Below are 17,572 nucleotides of genomic sequence, written 5' to 3' on the forward strand. Positions count from 1 at the left end.
GGTGGGCTTTGGGGATCAAAGTGCAGCCAGACAGGCCGATACAAAGAGGCTGACGCGGACGGTCCGCCAGACACCAGCAGCTGAGCGCAGTTGGAAGTGATGAAGCAGCTACAACAGCGACAGAGTTGAAACGACACCGGAGGGGAATCTGTCGCCGAAGCAGATGCTTGATTAGCCGTGCCAGGGCACCAAGCTGTAGAGCAATTTTTTCTTCCCAAACACATGATACATATACATATTTACGCACACAGTATATGTTGTGTAAACAGCAGTAAGGACAGACTGACCAAGCCGCTCGTAATGGCCCATATTTTGCAAAACAGACCGACTAGCGCGAATGTTTTCTAGCTAGCAGTAATACGAACTACCATATTTACTTCATTATGGGCCCTTGGTGACATCACAAAGGGCACAGCTACCTCTTCCATGAAAGAAAGAATGCTGTGGGTGTTGTCACCCACAGCCTTGCTGTCACTCCTCCAGACGTGTGGGCGCTCCAGCTCCAACAATCAGACGCCGCTCCGCTGGAGTCCGGGATGAAAAACGGAGGTCAGACGGTGGGCGGGACCTTTCCGGTTATCTGAGCACAAACACATGTTTGCACTCACGTGCGATCGGGCGGCTTCGGACGCGGCGCGCAGGTGCAAATGTTCGACTTGGCCCCTAAAATGTGGGGATGGAGGAACGGTGGAGGGGAGGGTGAGTGGGGGTCCGCGGTCACTCGCTCAGAAGATGGAGGGAGGAGAAGGGTGGTGGGGGGGGGGGTCCCTCGGGCCGGGTGATAAGTGGTCCGCGCAGCCGAGGAGGACATCGCTGCTGGTGACATGCAAGGACACGTCGGGCCGCCTCCGCGGGGAGCGTCGGCACGCGACAACGCGAGGGGGGAGGGGGAGGGGCGTGTCCTTAACCTGTGACCCCGACCTCCCCCCCGGCCGTCACAACAGGTTTGAGACTGTGGCACAGGCATCACAGAACAAAGGAATTCAGAAGTCAAGTGTCAAATTGTGTGCTTCTGTATTTACATTTTCACGTTGCATTGTGTTTTCAGCCCTTCGCTGCAGAACTCCTGCAAATATCTGAAGGCATTGTTGCTGCTGCTGCTGCTGCTGCTGCTACTGCTGCTGCTGCTGCTGCCACTGCTCGGATGTAATCCGGCCTTTTCTCACATGTTTAGGGAAATGAGCCTCCGGCAGGCCAAGGTCACGCAGAGTGCTGTGCCGACACATTTGCATGGAGCTTCGCGGCGGCTCAACGGCTGTGGGAGCCAAAGTGGCCGCTCTCCTCCGTCTCCCTCTCTGCTGCTCCTCCTCCGGCCTGGCGCTGGGCTCGTGAAGACACGCCAGAGTCACACGTGAAATTATCCGAGTCGAAAGCATGAATAAAACATGCCGTGAATATTGGATGTGCACGGATCTGCGGACGGGAGTGAGGAGCGCTCCTTCTTTCATCGATTAAAGCTACGACGGAATAAAGAAGAAGAAGAGAAGGAAATGAGGAAGAGCAAGATGAACGAGGAGAACGCGGCTCAAATCGGAAGGATAGAAACCAAGCAACGTCTGAAAGGGATCGGCCCGAAGACTCGTCAAGCCGCCTGCCTGCCTGCCTGCCTGCCTGCCTGCCTGCAGTGGGGCGGCATGACGAAGTGGTTCAGACAATGGATCCTTGGCAGACCAGTTAACTCTGTTAAAAGTTGCAAAAGCAGCACTTCTGCTTAAGTGCTCCTCATCTAATCAAAGGCGCCCGTCCGCCGGGAATAAGGAGGAGTGGCTCTCCCGCGCAGGTCGTCGGAGCCTGTTGAGTGGCGGGCGGTAGGAAATGGCAGCGCTGTGAGCTCGCTTTCCAAAAGAGGAGAGGCTGGGGTGGGAAGCGGCGGAGGGAGGGAGGAGGGCGAGTTAATAAAAAGGGATTTTTGTGGCTCTTGTTTAACAGCTTGAACTCCCCCCCAAAAAAATCCTTTCCAAATGTAACATAATCACCCCGGTCATAGAGACCCTGGGGAAAATACTGCAACCAAACAATTCACGTATTGATTAGTTGGTTGCTCAAACTGGAAAAGCAATTTTGCTCCTCATTTTTTCCCCTCCCCGCCAACGACTCATTGATATCACAATCTCAGAACGCTGCGGCGACAAACCCATCGATTCCGAATCTGAAGCCTCTCGCCCACCAAGTCTGCGTGACATTTTTTCAGTCCCTCACTTCAGAGGGAACTCAATTTGCAGGGAGACGAGAGCGCGGACGGCACTGAAAGAGGCCTGAACGTGTCGTTTTGCGTCCACTCAGTCCCTGAAAGGCGACTTATTGCCGTTATTAAGAGGCCACCCGATCTGTCGTCCGTCTGTCTTACCTCACGTCTTCATGTCGTCCGGCACGCACGCACGCACACACACACACACACACACACAGCAGCGGCTGACGTAGGTTTTTTGTTCCGTGTCTTACGCTGCGTCCGTTTCAAGGGATTTGCCTGCCATTCAAATGGGGCAGAGAGACCAACGCGTTTGCATGGCAGTGGCACTGTCTGTGCTTGTCTGTGTGTGTGCGTGTTTGCTCAGGATGTGGCAGGTCAGTGTTTGGTTAGGTGTGTGTGTGTGTGTGTGTGTGTGTGTGTGTGTGTGTGTTGCAGGGCGAGGCGCACACACACACTCCCTCCCACTTCGCCTCCTCTCCCCTCTGTCACCATGACAACCTCCTGACTCCAGCTCAGCCTCACTCCCCCCCCCCCCCCCCCCCCCTCCCCCACAGGCATGTTCGTCCTCCTCCCCCCACCCCGGCTCCTATAGCCTCCCCCCCCCCTCTCTCCCGCTTCCACTACGCTCCGCACTCCCTGCCTTCATCTCCCGTGTGTCTCCGGCTCTCGCCGCTTCCCATTACGACTGCAGACGACTTGAAAGAGTTTCTCCTTCCTGGCTGTTGTCTTTGCCGAAAGTCGGTCTTTTGTTGACGCCGCGCTCGTTTTGCTTCTAACTGCGGCTCACTCCTTATATCACAGTGAAAACTTCCAGCCCTCCCCCCGCCCGCCTCCGTGAACTCCTTTACCCTGCCCCTCCCTCTCTGATAGCCCCGAATTTCTTTTTCCGATCCGATTTTCAATTGTAGCCAGGGTTACGTAAGGAAGATAGAATTGTTTTTTTTTACGTTGACTTTATTCATGAAATTTCGTCTTTTATACGTTGACTTTTTCCATGGCATTTTGACTTTATTCACGAAATTTCAACTTAAAACTCGAAATGAAAACATTTCCTCTAATGTTCTTTTTCTCTTCTTATGGCCCTAATCCTCTTTCGTAGTATGGTCTTCATTGTTCTTACAGAAACATGAATTCTAAAAGGCAACATGACGTATTAAAAAGTGGAAGTAGCAGTGGCTCAGTTTATGCTCACAACCTCCCCTGAATGTCTTTCCACGCACATTCGGTCATCCTTCCCACCCCTCCTCTCCCCTCAGTGAGGCCGCGTGACAGTGTTGGGATGTTTCCTGACCTGACTATAATGCAGCACAGCCGACAACCGCAGGTTTGTCCTGTCACGTCAATTACAAAATAACAGCCTCTGTCGCCGTATCGGATTTGGTGCAAACTCGGCCTTAGGTCCCACTACAGACGTAAGTCAAAGTATCTGGTTCCTGCCAGATGGCAGTGAACAGATCCCCTGAAAGAGCCCAATAACTCTCTACTGGGGCACAAGAAAAACTCATCTCCAAATTTATCCTGACTAATGCAAACAACATTAATCAAAACATATAGATGTTCCACCATTGATTTGCACACAAAGCTACTGTTCTGAAGAAGGGACCTTTTCCAGGCAAGTTGCCACAGTTCTGCCCTGCAGTGCATCTTCAATACAACCTCCCAGCCAAGATCAGGCACAATGCAATTAAAGGTAGCGTTCTATCAAGGGCTGCCATCAAGAAAGGCAAGGCAGAGATTTCTGTCTGAGGAATGGGGGGGTTAGGAGGAGGGGACAGCGGGCGGGGGGGATTTTTCCGGCTGGCACAGCATCGCTGAAATCCCCGAGACGCAAAGTGGCTGACTAACTCCCATCACATCTGCTATCATTATCATCAGTGCAGCGTTTCTGCTCTGTAACCGAATCCAATCGCTGCCAAAGGAGTCCGGATCCCAGATCTTATTTGGGGCGACGCGACACGGCGGGAGGGGGTTGTCGGGGGGGTGCGGATGGGGGTGGGGGAGGGCGCCGCGCTGTGGCATGGCGCTCCGTCAAAAAAAGCTTATCTGAGGCGCGCAGCCCCGTCTCGGCTGCAGACCCTCGTCTCTACATTTGTACGCGGCGCCGGCCTCCCTCCCCCCCCACCGCTGTGAAGCCGTGCAAACAGATCAAGGACGTGACATTTTCCGGAACTCACGGCAATTTCCAGCACAGCACTAAAAAAAAAAAAAAAAAAAATCCAAGAAAAAAAAATGAAATGAAAGGTCGTAAACAGACAACCTGTTCTACTCCGACTGCTCTGGGATCAGTCGGTGTGTGTGTGTGTGTGTGTGTGTGTGTGTGTGTGTGTGTGTGTGTGTGTGAGACAGCTAAAGGAAAATGACAAGTATATCTGCTGCTACATGATTTATTCTAGAAGGCAGACGGAGTGAATAAGCAAAAAAGAAATTCAGAATAATAAAAGAAAAAAAGGAAATGCAAATGCTGCCGCGGTTCGTCTCTGTTTGTATTGTGGAGCCGCGGCGCGTCTGTGCGACCGTCTCCTCCTCCCTTCCTTCCTTCCTTCCTTCCTCCTGGGGTGGGTTGCCGCAGCCCCAGCTGTGGCCGCAGCTTTCGACTCCATCCCTCCCGTTTTGTTTTGCTTATGAGAGATGACAGAAAAGGTTTGGGCCCTATTCCAGAGAGGGGGGTGGAGGGACTGCCGTGACCTTTCCCTGAGGCAGAACAACCAGTTGAGGAGTGTTTCATGGATACACACATCACACAGTGGGCCGCACCAGACGATCACAGACCAACTGTTGATCGTCCCACGACGTTCACAGTGGACACGCAGTGGCGGCGGAAGCGAAATTTCACCCCGAGTTCCTTGTTTGCTGAGCACACTTGGTGCACAAAGTGGATTCTTCTTCAACCAAACTTCAATGTGTTTCACGTTTTCCGGTCTCTTATCGTTCATCCCAGTTATTAATGAGGTGACCCACCCAGCAGATCCCCAAAAAACAGCATGTTTAGCCCTTTGTTTACAGCCTCCAGTGGAAGAAAAAAACAGCGGTTTTGTATTCCGCTAAAACTTGTGCTGCTTTGCTGCACCATCCTCAAGGCGGCTGTGAGGCATCTTGGGATGAAGGAACACACCCACCTGGCTAACCTTGGGGCAGGTACCAGTGCCCCTTGTGACATCACAAGGGATGAAATCATGATCATGGGAGACGCCTTTAAGCACATCGCTTTCTGAAGGGAGCAAAAAGCGAAACGAGCGAAGGGAGGGAAAATGAGACAACGTCGTCGCAGCGACTACTCAGTGTAGAGGCACCTTTAAATCCTCTCCAGCCAAAACATGTTGACGTCTCACAGACTGCGTGGGTCCCGTACGACAGCATCTCCCAGACTCCTCGGAGACTTTGTCTGTTACGCCAAGCGAAAGGAGAAACCAGATTTTCTGACACTTGCGGAGGTTGTGGAGGAAGGGAAGCGGCGGCAAGCAGGCTGTGAGGTGCCCCAAAAGTCCCGCTGTCGGCGTGTGTGGAAACAGGCCTGTCACTTACATTTAGCGCCCGAGTGTTTGCACCCACCCACCCCCCCCCCAACACAAACTAGCGGCTGGCTGGTCCAAGCCATGTCCGTCACACTTTGGAATAAAGGACGGGAAGAGCAAAAGGATGAACTGGATTGGCAATAAATGACAATGGAGATATCGTGAAAGAGAAAACGAGAATAAAGATATCTCCTTCCATCTGTAGCACCACGACTACGGATGTAACGATATTAAAGTGTAGCAAAGTGCAAAGGATGGTGGTTAGAGACGGGCCCGAGGTAGCTGCTGCTTAACAGCTGCTGAGAGAAAACGGCACTCTTTGCCACGAGGGGGCGTCTTTTACGGAACCGTCACACGTCCACAAAGAGATCAAGGTGCTTTTCTAAGAAATCAACATGACCTTTGACCCCCAACACCCAAAATAAAAGTGCATTTAGCCGTCTGTTCACAGCCCCTCCTGCAACAATCACAGGTTTCCAAACTTAAACATTTCTTAAAACATCCTCAAAACATTTCAAGATTAGAAAAACCAGGCAGCCAGCCTCCCCCCAGTGGGCGGAGCCAACCCCTGGCTGGTGGTGCGAGAGCTTGGCGGACGGCTGGCGAACTGCACTCCGCTGCTCCCCCTGAAAAGCTGCTCCTCGCTCACACACAGAAATCCAGAGGCTTTAGTGAAAGCGACTCGACCTGCTCATGCCCGACGGCTACTCTTTGTTGCGGCGCCTCACAGCTTGCACAGCCCGCGAGGGTGTAGATGACCTCCCCACTAGCTCTCTCTCTCTCTCCCTCCCCACGTCGCCCCGTCCATCTCTCGCACTTCCTGTTTGTTTCCCGAGAGGCCGTTGCACTTGGACATCATGATCAGCGTTATTAAAAGGTTCACGGATGATAAACATCCTGTCCTGTGTTTTCTTTGTCGTCTGCGTCACCGCCGGCTCCCCATCCGTCACTCCACTCATCCCCGACTGTGCCGGGGTCCTGGAGGATGAGGTCTTCGCTCCTAATTACCTCGTTAAGCTCGTTAAAACATTTCTGGGCCCTGTGTCCCTTCTCCTCTTCGTCGTCTCTCTTTATCTCCACAAGCTCCGTTTTCTGCCCTTCGTCTTCTCCCCCTTTATCTCCCTCCTTCACCCCCCCCCACCCGATGTGACATCTGTACCCCTGAATAAATCTATTTTTCCTCCTTGTTGCTCCTGTGTTTCCTCATGGGAACCGTGGAGGCCTTTTATCTCTGACACGCATTAACAAGGAGCCTCGCCCCTCCGTCTCCTTCTCGCTGAGCTGCCTCATCACTCCGCTCGCAGTCTTCCAGCACGGGATTAAATAAAATGTTCGCCAAAAAAAAAAAATAAATAAAACTAATGCAACATAAAAGTGCCCCACGCACTGGCCACACAGATGCAATCGCGGCTGATGTAAACACACGGTTTTATGACTAAACGCGCCACCATTATTCCTGCTTACAGGAGGCGTGCGTTGCGCCACATCGCCCCACGCGCAATTACCCGGGGACGACTCAGAGAGCGGCAGCCCGAGTGCCAGCCGGCCAGACTTTAAGAGAACAGAATCTGTGTTTGAAGGGCGCTAACAAGCACAGATTTACCTCAGACAGCGCGCGCGAGGATGGCACAGTTTTGTTTTAACCACCAAGTCGCACGGAGGTAACGAGCCGCGTCGGGCACGAGAGGCAAAGAGAAGCTGAAAGAGAAAAACTGAAAAGAATATGGAGTAAGTACCCAGATTTCCGTCACATCCATCAAACGTCTGCAAGAACCTTTGAATTTCTCGCTATTTTAAAGCAACGCGGCCGCCTGAAGCCTCCTGAAGGCTCGCAGAAGGTGAGGCAACGGAGACCCAACGCTACACGTACTTTAAGAGGGTCACAGCTGGGTGTCTCTCCAAAGGGTCTCATTAGTCGGACCTCACGTTCGAAAAGGTCAAGTGATTAATTCGGCGCATTTTTTAAATAAATGTTTTTCAAATTAAATTTGACATTGAAATTATTTAGAGGCAACAAATCAGGAATCATTTTCAAAAATATGTTTTTCATCTTTTTCATCTTGGACCGATTGTCTAAGAAAACACCTCTGCAGAGCTCCCTAAACATCATATTTAGCCTTCTGTTTACAGCCTTCTGGTAAAACATTTTTACCTTTGATCTTCTTGCTAAGATGTGGAAGATCCAAAGTCGGGGGGAAAAAACAAGAGGGCGGAATGAAAGTTCGTTAGACTTAGAGGCCTGTCTAGTTGACCTTTGTGACATCATAAAGGGCAGTTTTTCGACAACTGGCTTTCTGAGCGAACACTTTCCACAAAAAAAGAAGTAGTTTCTCATTTCTGTGGAAGTCATCGACAGGACAGAGGCACCGATTGGTAGGTAACACTGAAAACAATGTCCTGGCAGACATTTTCAACGAGGAGGTTCCCCGGCAGTCCTGGTGGTCCGGCTGTCTGCTGCTGTCTGCTGCTGTCTGCCCACGACCACCATCTCTGTCTCTGACGCCTCGTCACTACTTGACATTTCCTGTTCCTGTCTCCGAGCTCCAACCCCTCTTCCCTCAATCACCCCACAGCTCCTTCTCCTACATTTCTTCCTCTTCGTTAACCCTGCTTCAACCTCGCCACACCCCCTCCTACCCTCCTCAACCACCCCCCTCACCACCAGCGCCTGCACACATGTGGTGGGCGGTAGTGTGTAATAGGATGGCACAGTAGGTGAGATTAAATTAGGCCAGTGTATGGGGATTACAACCCACTCCGAACTTGATCTCCTCCCACTCCCAGTAATCCAACCCTAATGAATGTATCACGGCTGACGCAGCAGATAAAGCGCCCGGGAGAAAGAAACATTTTTACCACGACATCGGCGAGACAACCAGAGGAGCGAAGAAAAGAAGAAGAAGAACGTCGAGCGAATGTTTGGCTGCTTCAGCCGCTACTCCGGCGCGTTCACGCGTCTGCTGAGGCGCATATCGACACTCGGGTTTTCGCCACGTCTCTTTCGATTAGGGATAATTCAAATGAAGTGTAGGTGCAGAGTGTGGACGACCCAGAAGGAAGCGAATCAATACGCTCCAGTGGAGACGGAGGCTGCAATAAATAATAATAAACCTTCTACGGAGCTTTATGGATGTGATCAAACTGTGTTTTACACGTGATAAACGGCTGGATGTGAGGCAGCACACTGTTCCAGATATTCATTACTGCTCTTCTCACTGGTGGCATGGATGGATGGATGGATGGATGGATCCATGACGGATGGATTGATAGACAGATGGACTCTTCTTAGGTTAGGTATGATTTATGATTAGCTGTGTGCAAAGTCTGAAACAGATAAAAGCAACCACAAAGCTTCTGAGAACAACAATGTGTAGTTTTCACAATCATTTTAGAGGGCAAAAGAACTCCTGAACGCTCCCGCCTGGGAACACGCCTCACTTCCTCGAAAACACACCAGACGCCAGCGTCAACACCTCTCGCCTGGCTATGAGAAGATGATTGGCTCATCAGTCTCCATATGTTCACGGTAGCCAACAGACAGATGCCGCAAGGAGAGTGGTGAAGGCGTTACTGTAGGAGGGGAGGCTCTGGGTAGGGTGCTGGGCAGGCAACCAAAGTCTTAAAGTACTGTTTTCAACCAGCCGGGGGCACTGTGCCACTACCAGGTTACAAGTCGGTAAATTTGAAGGATAAAAACTATACCCAACGTTGTTTTGTTATCAAGATCCAGTGATGAGGATCACAGAGAAAAACAATACTGTAAAATTCTTTGGGTGATGACGACGTGAAGCTATCCAAAGAATGAACAGAAGAACAATAACAATACCGCAATAAGTAACAATAAGTCTCTGGACTTATTTTCTTGATTTCTGATTTCTGCTAAATTGTACTCAGAGAGAAAGAAAAATACAGAGACCATCTGGAGCGGTTCTATCAATAGTAAGAAAGAATTACAATGGTATTGAAATGGTTTTCAAATGTATCCTCTGAAAAGAGCAAATAGAACAAAAGCATGACTGGATACATCTCAGTCACATTGTCACTAATGCAGAGAACTCAGTCTCGCAGCCCAGACATCAGCGGTTCACATTTAGGCCCGTTCAGCTTGAACGGGTGGAGCGCTGTTTGCAAATCATTGGTCAAAAAAGAAGAGCAGAGCAGAGACAGAGAACAGTGACACTAGCGATGAACCAGGACCTCTACGCTTTGATTTTTGTGACAAGTGAAAGCAACAGTGGGTGAGATGCCCCCCCCGTCCACCATCCCACCACCCGGTTAATACTGCAGCTGGTCTCCCGGCAAGAAAATCAATAAAATTAGTAAACCAACGCTGTTGCCACCCCCACCTCAAATAAACAGACTGTACAATGTAATCAAAGCCAAGATGGCAGAATTCCCCAAAGTGCACATATCACAATATGGTCCCAGCTGCTAAGACAAAAAAAGAATGAGGCGGGGAGGGGTAGAATAAATAATAGAAATCTTCCCCTACGCTGCAAGTGTGACGGCAACGAGAGGCGAATGAAGAAAAAAACAAGTGGGATGGGGGTGTAAAAATGACAGCAGGAACTGTTGCGTTTTTTCCCGTTCCCCCGTTTGATCTGATAAAAGTCCCGTCGGTTTGAAGTAACTTTCAAACGCGGGAGCAAATTAAAGAAACAACAGCCTTCTTACCTACTTGTCTCCCCTGAACAAACAGAGAGGCGACGAGCTGGCGGTTGAAGTTTAACTTCTCGATGCGACATTAACGCGCGAGGGAGGGCCTCTGGAAATCTGTAAAATATTTCAAGCGCACTGGCCTGGACAAAGGGTCAATTTAGTCTCCAATTATAGCCAGCGATGCAGACAATACTGCCTCTTTATGGGGTTGAGTGAGGAGCAGATGGGCTGATGTGAAGGGGAATTTGGCAATTTTTTTTCTCTCCCAAAGACAGAGGCTTCCTTTGGTGGGGAGCATCGAATAAAGACAAGGAAGGTCATCAACGGGGGGCCATTTGTCTGATCATCTATATTCAGCCTGTGTGCATCTTCACAACTGGCCACTGAAGAAACCACACAATAAATGCACTCATGATTTCAATTGTTCAGTAATATCTTCTTTTCTTTTCATTTTTCTTTTCATATCTTGGCCGCTCTGTTTCCACCGTGGGCTCAGCGCTGCTCCACCTCTCTCCTGACTTATTCATGGGGGTTCAAGTTGTGTCACTTCGCCATCCAATATCTGCTTCCCCAGTGGGAATACTACAGTCCCGGCACCAGCTCGGCCCACCGTCTCTTCTGAAAGCTGTGACTGGGTAATTCACTCCACCAAATTAAATCCATTCCCATGCATGACGCCTCCATTTTTGGCCGCGTCTCCATCGCTGGTCCGATCGTGTCGCTGGGTTCGGATTTATGTGTCCCCGTCTGGGAGCGCCTCCCTCCCGAAAGCCCGTGCCAGAACTCGGAGGTCATTATTTTGAGGACGTCTTCGTCCACCGCAGCCAGACAGGACGAAACGAAAAGATTATCTCCGTGACGGACCAGTGTGGCTTGGACAACTGACTTTATCTTGCTGCCGCCCTGAATCCCCCCCCCCCTTTTCCACCTTTAAAGCTGCTTTTATAACTGTAGCTGCGTTTCCATCACAGTTATTCGCAAAATAAAAGCGATATTTCTAAAATTTAGAAAAAGTACAATTGCGATTTGCATGTGTTTCCAGCGCATAAGTCGTAATTCTCGAAAAAATTTTGTCCCGAGAGAATGAGGAGAATTCTCTCGGAACGTAATTCGTTGCAGCATCTGATACGTTACGTTTGCTTTTGTTTGTTTATGTTTGTTTGCTGTCAAGAATGGTTGTTATATTTTTCTCTTTGATGACTCTTTGATGAAAAAAAAATTGAATTTCCTCCTTTGTCCAAACATAACGCGCCATTTTCACTTGAAGTGAACTGGTCACATGACCACGTATGTCACGTCCAGTGACGTGTAAATGCAAAAAAAGTGTTTCCATTTTGCGATATTGCTCTATATTGATACGTCTGAAAAACCACCTCACGAGAGCGGATAAACCTTTTAGTAATATTTGGGAGGTTTTTCGAAGTTTCTGCGTTTACATTACCGTTTTTTTATCGCGATATTTAGGCTTTTGCGCAGTTCTGGGGGTAATGGAAACACAGGTAGTGTCTCCAGCTTGCCAGTGAACTGCACAGGAATGAGAAACGGCCATGCTTGACCTCTTTTGGTAGCAACGTTTTCTCAAAAGGCATGACATCACAAAGGGCTCTGATACCTTCCCCATCCCTGGTGTCAGTGACCACACCCACAGCCAGGCAATGGCTCCACCCTTTTTTTGTTCCCTTCCAAACAGGCAGCAGGTAATTTTAATTTTTGTATTTTTTTTTAGCAGGAGGCTAAAACCTTGCAGCAAGAAGGTTGTGGGTTTGATTCCTACCGTGTAGAGTTTGCATGTCTCCCCTCTGCAGCTTAGACTAGATTTGACTCAGGATGGATGGATGGTTGGAAGGAAGGATGGATGGATGAATGGATGGATGGATGGATGGATGGATGGAAGGAAGGAAGGAAGGAAGGAAGGATGGATGGATGGATGGTTGGATGGAAGGATGGATGGATGGATGGATGGAAGGATGGATGGATGGATGGATGGATAGAAGGATGGATGGAAGGATGGATGGATGGATGGATGGATGGATGAATGGATGGATGGATGGATGGATGGAAGGATGGATGGATGGATGAATGGATGAATGGATGGATGGATGGATGGATGGATGGATGGATGGATGGATGAATGGATGGATGGATGGATGGATGGATGGATGGCTGGATGGATGGATGGATGGATGGATGGATGAAGGAAGGATGGATGGATGGATGGATGGCTAAAGATTTTGCAACAAAGAGCTCAATATGCTGCTTTCTGGAGATATTTTTTAATACGTCAATCATGTGAAGCTGCTCCACCGGACTGCCACATTAAGTTTCTCCTCCTCCTCCTCCTCCTTTTTCTCCTCTTCCTCCTCCTCCTCCTCCTCCCCCCCTCAACTCTCCATAATCATTCCCCTCTGCCCCCCCCGGCTCGGCTGTCAATCCATCTGACCCCTGAGCTCCCCCTTAAATCACCACAATGTATTCCTCTCCAAAAAGCCTGACAGCGTGTCTACAACCGTCCCACCCCTCTTGACACCCAGCGGGCCGACTCCCATCTGCACAAGACAAATCAAACAGCCAGCGCGCTGCCATGCTTCCATGTTTGTGTGCATTAGAGGGACGCGAGGAGGAGAAGAGGGGAAGAAGGGAGAAAGAGGAGAAGGAGAGGAGGAGGGGGATTTCGGTTTTTGCGGTTTGACTCTCCGTGTCGGCGGCGCTCCTGCAATGGCACGCGACACACCCGAGCGGAGCCGGGGGGATTCCACAGGGGGAGGCTGGGGTTTGGAGGGGGAGAGGCGGGGGCGGAAGCTCCCTGGCGGAGCCCTTGGATGTGCGGCAGTGAGTCTTCATGACGCAGAACAACAAGTGTCCTCAGAGGAGGGTTAAAAAAGAACCAAAGAACCAAAGAACCACACAAGAAAGGGAGGCAGACATGAAACAGTGATTGTTGACACTTCAGTCTCGGAGACGACGCTCGCTCTCTCTCTCTCTCTCTCTCTCTCTCTCTCTCTCTCTCTCTCTCTCTCTCTCTCTCTCTCTCTCTCTCTCTCTCTCTCTTCACCCTCATTTTACCTCGCCGCCGGTTCATTGGCTGAATCCCCTGCAAGCTGCGGACGGCTGCAGCCTTTGATCACCAGCAGACGCTGAAGTAATCAGGCAACGCTGGAGAATCTCTAATTTGCAGCCTTGCAACAGGGGGATGCGTGTGCACGTTTGTTGAGTTTCTTCGCCTCTGCGTGCGTGTGTGTGTGTGTGTGTGCGTGCGTGCGTGCGTGTGTGTGTGTTGCGGAAGTTGGAGGTTGCAGATGTGTTCAAGTGTGCTCGCGCGCTGGCTGGCATTTCTGGGCTCTCTGAGCAGGATGCCGGGCGACGGCGCCCCGAGGCTCCGACAGGTTGCTGGGGTCGGCGCTGCACGGCTGGAGTTCCTCCCTCCACCGGCGTACTGAGAGCGGATCACTCCTCCTCTTCCTCATCTTCGTCCTCCTCCTCCTCCCACACAACAGTAGCTCTCCCACTTCCAATGCAGGACCAAAAGGCATTTGGAAAAGAGCCAGTTTTATTTTTTTTTTCCTTCTCTCCTTTCCCTTCACATCATCATCATCATCATCATCACCATCTCCATCTCCATCTCCATCATCACCATCATCCACTGCTGCGTTTTAACACGGCGGCAACAGCAGCGCCGCGTCACGCACTGCAGAGCCGCTCTCTCTCTCTCTCTCCCTCTCTCTCTCTCTCTCATCTCTCTCGCCAACACAATCGGATTTTGGAGTCGTGAAAAATGGGCGTTTTTGAAATCCCCCCCTTGTTAATCTTCTCGCCTCTCATGTCCGCGCTTCCTCCCGCCACGGCCTTTCCTCCCACGTGACCCCACCCCACCCCACCCCTCTCTCTCTATCCTGGCTGATCCCTCCCTTTACAGCTCGCCCACACTCATCTCCACCTCCCCTGGAAAGGATGCGTTGCCTCTCAAGTAGGAAGTCCACCATCTTCTGCTTCTCCTCTTTGTGATTGTCGTCCCCCCGGGATGGCCTCCTCTGTCCCTCCGCCCCTACCCACCACTCCTCTCTCCACCTCCTCATTTCATCACGGATCCCATCGGGGCTCTCTGTCCCTCTTTCCTTGCATCATAAATCCTTCGTTCCATTCATCTCTCTTGATGGAGCAGCTCAATTAAGCAGCCTACGTCAGAGGAGGGGTTTCATTATGCACCACACTGTAGCGAGGCTAATTGTGTAAATATACATATATATATTTATATACATTCCAGTTTCAATTTCTTTATTTTTAAAAAGGGACCAAGCATATTAATCAACATTTCCTTGCGAAAGTAAATATACCCGAGTTAGCGGAGGGCTAGTTTCCATCGGTAGTCCCTTTGCCAGACGTTAATAGATGCTTCAATAAAAATACACAACACATATACATACACACACACTTCACATCAAGCCAGCAACTAGATCCATGTCACAGCAGCAGTTCCAGAGACGTGGCTGCAGCTGCCGGCTGCATTAAATCGCATGATAATGTGACCAGCAGAGGCTCCCTGGAGGTTTTACCGCCAACAGAGAGGATGTGCACACACTCACACTCACTCTCACACACACACACGGCTGCATACATACACGCATACATGCATAAAAAAATCCCATTGACTCACTTCACCCCCCCCCCTCCCTCCCACCCTCCCTCCCTCAGTGGAAGCTGCTTGATATGAGGTGTGAATGTGCAGTGCAGCGTGTTTACAGGTGTCGTGCAGATGGCGAGCAGTCGCCACTGCGAGGCGCGGCCGGCGCCTGCCTGCCTGCGACTCGCCTACGGTCTGGGACGAACTGCAGGCGACCGGCGCAACATGGAGGGGGGAGGGAGGGGGAGATGGAGGTGGTGGTGGTGGGGGCGGTGGGGGAGGGGAGGGAGGGGCCAGGTCCGCCACACCTCCAACGGCAAAGCATGGGGAGGGTTGCGGGCAAACTGGGGGACGACATGCACACGCAAGCCACCCGCAGGCAATCAGAGGGGGCCGGACCATCTTGACGCTGCGGAACAAGAACAAAAGCTCCTGCAGCGGCTCCTGCAGCTCCCACCATGAATCATTATTATTATTATTATTATTATTATTCCGCCACCGTCGTCTCTCTTCCAGCCAGCGTCGCCAGGCTGCGCACACGACGGAGAGGAGACGGCCAACCGTAGGCAGCAGCCGGGTGGCGTGCAGCCAGGTGAGCGCCTCCCCCTGGTGGGCACACCTCCACAGCCTGCCGCTGCCAGCGCTGCCCCACCCTTATTTGTGCCCCCCCCCCACCCCCCTCCAACCAGCACCTCCTCCTCCTGCGCAGACGTCTCTCCCACGCCCCGTCTCCTGTTGATACCTCCACGCTTCTCTCTCCCTCTCTCTCCCTCTCTCTCTCTCTCCTTCTCCCTGCTCTTCCCATTTTACTCCCCGCCGCGTCACCCAGCTTCCTCTCCTGAGGTCTTCCTCTGGTAAATCAGCTCGGCCGGGCTGTGAAGCCGGAGCAGCTGCGGGAGATAAGAACTGCCAGACTAGAAAATTGTCGGCGGCGGCTCCCGGCTCAGTTCCATCCCTGCCGCGCAGCGGCACGTTTGCAGGCAGCCGTTAACATTGAGCTTACGCGGCTTTTAACTTGGGGGAGGGGAGCGTGCATATTCATAATAAGGCAGCGGGGCAGAGAGGAGAAGCCGGGAATGTGCCTCAAATGTGCAGGGAGAAATGAAACATGGGCCGGGATTTCAAGACTGTATAGACAGCACGGCTCTTTTTGAGGGGCAGCTCATTGGGGTTTAAAGTGCACTTTGAATACTCACACAGCTTGAGCGAATGTGAAACATAATCTTGAGAGATGCATTTAATTGCAACACTTGGAAATCTAAACGGCCATTCTTGAAAAGCCACATTTAAAGTCTGCTCATTTATCAAGGCACTGAAAATTGCACAAAGGGAAGAAATCCACAACTCGAGACGCATTAAAAATCAGAAAAATATTCTGATCTGATCAGGAAGCTGTTCAAAGCTTGCGGGGCAACTAAAGGGCTCATCTGTGCGTCATTGGGATTATTAATATTCAAGGAGACCCTGTTGCATGCAGCGCGTTAGGTGATCAAAGAGGTAAATACTCTGCACCAACAGGTTCTCGAGGACGGGGCCAAACATTCGTTTGTATTTTGTCAGATTATCACAAGCAGCAATTTCACTGCATCGTGCAATCCAACCATGCAGAACAAACAAAAGGTTCCAGCTAATAAAACTAATTTTCTGGCTTTGAAGGCTTCAACGTCACAGTTCCAGTTCAGGTTCCAGCGTGTGTAAATGCTCCTGGCTGAGCTGCCACGGCGCTGAAACCCCCTCGGCCATCTTTCCAGAGGATGGATGCAGCCAAGGTGTGATTCCACAGGAAGCCACCTGACCGGAGCCTCGCTGCCTAATTAATCCGCCCGTAAAGCAACAAACGGCCGCGTCCTGGTCCCCAAGAAGACGACGTGCCCTTACCTCAGCAGTGCCGCTCCTCCTCTTCTTCTGCTGCTGCTGCTGCTGCTGCTGTTGCTCTTCGCTGCTCTCCTCCTTATCTATCTTCTCTTTTTCTCTTCTCTGTGAAATTGATTGTGGACCCCTCGTCTCCGTGCTGATGCTGCAGTGATAGAGAGAGAAGAAACACACACACACACACGCACCCTCCTCCGGCCGCGCGCTCTCTCACTCTCTCCCCCTCTCCATGCCTCCCTGACTCTCATTGGCTGCCTGCTAGAGGTGACATCACCCCTCTTCTTCTTTGCCTGCCTCCTCCGCCTCCTCCCTCTCACCTCACTCTCAGAGGCCATTCCTCTATTGTACACCCCCACCACCACCTTCCTGTCCTCTATCTACTGCCTCCTCGCTCCTCCGTTGGCAAAATTCTGACTAAGTTCACCCTTTTTCCTCTTATCTAAAAATGTAAGCATAATAATGTGGAATGCCTATTAGCACACTGTACATCACCTATGCCCCTTTTGCACCCTGTCCTCCCTTCCTTCCTCCCTCCTCCTGCACCAGTCCGGGAAGCCTTGCATTAATAAGCTCAATGCTCCAGCGGGTGCTGAACTTTCATAAGCTCGCTTAATTTATTCGCTAGCCGAGACGGCGACCGGGCTTCTGCTCATTATAGCGCAATCAAAGGCACGCCTGCGATGATGTTGCGTAACTCCTGTGAAAACAAATGTGTTGGGA

The 17,572-nt window shown here is 51.0% G+C and overlaps 1 protein-coding gene across 4 annotated transcripts in view; it reads right to left on the bottom strand.

The window, feature by feature from the left end:
* Window positions 1-17,179, bottom strand: part of l1cama (L1 cell adhesion molecule, paralog a) — a 50,716-nt gene extending 33,537 nt beyond the window's left edge. Inside the window, exon 1 of one of the 4 annotated variants that reach the window (XM_076026325.1) lies at window positions 16,859-17,179. The gene's annotated coding sequence lies outside the window, so the exon portion shown is untranslated. The remainder of the gene's footprint in view (window positions 1-16,858) is intronic. The other 3 variants (XM_076026327.1, XM_076026326.1, XM_076026328.1) reach the window with 3 other exon arrangements.
* Window positions 17,180-17,572: the final 393 nt, after the last annotated feature.

This window comes from Nelusetta ayraudi, unplaced genomic scaffold (genome assembly GCF_046127955.1).
Source record: "Nelusetta ayraudi isolate G7.1 ecotype Tasmania unplaced genomic scaffold, CSIRO-AGI_Nayr_v1 ptg000019l, whole genome shotgun sequence".
In the NCBI taxonomy this organism is placed as follows: domain Eukaryota; kingdom Metazoa; phylum Chordata; class Actinopteri; order Tetraodontiformes; family Monacanthidae; genus Nelusetta; species Nelusetta ayraudi.